Source organism: Sceloporus undulatus, chromosome 2 (assembly GCF_019175285.1).
Source record: "Sceloporus undulatus isolate JIND9_A2432 ecotype Alabama chromosome 2, SceUnd_v1.1, whole genome shotgun sequence".
Taxonomy (NCBI): Eukaryota; Metazoa; Chordata; class Lepidosauria; order Squamata; family Phrynosomatidae; genus Sceloporus; species Sceloporus undulatus.
Window position 1 is genome coordinate 2,372,993 of NC_056523.1, and position 2,089 is coordinate 2,375,081.

Here is a 2,089-nt window from a genome sequence, read left to right on the forward strand (position 1 = left end):
GAAAAGCCGCGATTCCGTGCGAAAAAGCCGAAAAAAGCACCAAAAGTTTTTTCGTAACCCGAAAAAACATTTGTAACCCGGAACAATTATTTCCTATGGGATTTTTTCGTATCCCGAAAATTTCGTAACCTGGGTATTTCGTATCCCGAGGTACCACTGTATATAGTGTTTAGATCAAGGGAAGTCATATAGTGCCACTTCTTTTCTGTTTGCAGTAACTAGCATAAACAATCCTAGCTATTGTAACCATATATAAAATAATACATCTATATATTTTTCCGCTTCTTTTTCTAATAATCCTGTCATATTTAATAAAAAATAATAAAGGACTAAATGGCAATGTTATTCCTAACATCTTTGACATCAAAGTGTGTATTTCCCACCAATATTTCCTGCTTCTCTTCACTTCCACCAAAAGTGGTAACAAGTTCCTCTTTGTTTACTGCGTTTCCAACAACTACCGCTTCCATTCTTGTACATTTTGCTTAGTTTATCTGGGGATATATACCAGCGATACATCATTTTAATATAATTTTCTTTATAATTTTGACAAAGAATTAGTATCTTGCCAAGATTTTCCCCACAGGTCAATTTCTATGGTATTTTTTGTGTCCTGAGCCCATTTTATCTTACAATGCTTCACACTTTCCTGTTCCAAATTCCTTTGCTTCAGTAATTTGTAATATCTTGAAATATGTCCCCTTTTATCATCAAAGATTATAGCATCCAGTTCATTTTTCTTATCTGTAACACAATGCTCTTTTTTAATCAATTTTATATCTTTCAAAAATTTGTCTAAACAGAAACCAATTCATATTAATCTTGTTCTCTCTCTCATTGCTAGGTTTCATTATTAAAGATTTTTCCTGTTAACAGGTCCCTGTCTGTTAACCATTTCTGACCCTCCATTTTTGTTCTTCTATAGAAAGCTTCTTGAATAGAGACCCATGATGGTATCTGGCTATAAAATTGTTCTTTTAACTTTAACCCATACTCTAAACAATGAATTTCTTCTAAAGTGATGGCAAAAATCTGTATTAGCTTTAATTTTGTCATACCACGAGAAGGCGTGATACTCACACCTCATTTTTGTGCTTTCCATTTCCAACAACTTATCATTTCTTAATAATATCCATTCTTCGATCCACTGTAAACAGATCGATATAATAATACAACTTTAAATTAGGTAAACCACAACCGCCTTTTTTCTTTTCTTCTGTTAACAACTTCCAACCAATCCTAGCCTTTTTAAGACCTAGAGATTATTCCTAGAGAGAATACTCTACTAGGCCTCAGTAGCTCCTCCAGTGCAGTTCTATGGCCAGTGCCTGGTGGATGTTGGCCACAGAGTTGCCCTGGAGGAGATTCCTAGAGAGGTGTCCTCTCAGGTAAAACATGGTGGTTTTGTTATTTGCAGTTTTTCCACATTCACAGGGGGTCCTGTGCCCCTAACCCTAGCGAATATGGAGGGACAAGTGTACAGTATATTTGGGGAGGGGGGTTTAAGAGAAGGGCAGGGAGTGACCTTGCAAAGGGGGAGGAAGAGGAAGGAAAGGTAGGGGAAAGGGTTTCTCCTTCCAGGAAGAGGAATCGATGGGGGATTGTGTTGTAGAGGGGGCGAAGGGAGACCCCCCCCCCCTCAGCCTCCATATTCCTGGAAAAGGGGAAGGCAGAGAGGAGCCCTTCAGTTTTTCTCAACTCATCTGGGAGCTAGCTCCCAGGAACCATCCAGAAATGGCAAAAATTGTTCCTCACTTTAAGATAGGAAGGGATTTGGGTGCCTTCCACCATCCTGCATCTGCTTTGTTCTCTGTTTTCATCCATCTGATCCAACCCACTTCTGCCATGCAGGAACTCAAAGCATCCCTGACAGATGGCCATCCAGCTTCTGTTTAAAGAAGGAGACTCCACCACTCTTTGAGGAAGGAGTGTGTTCCACTGTCGAAGAGCCCTTACTGTCAGGAAGTTCCTCCTAATGTTGAGGTGGAATCTCTTTTCCTGCAGCTTGCATCCATTGCTCCAGGCCCTATTCTCTGGAGCAGCAGAAAACAAGCTTGCTCCATCCTTCAAATAATAATAACAACAACAA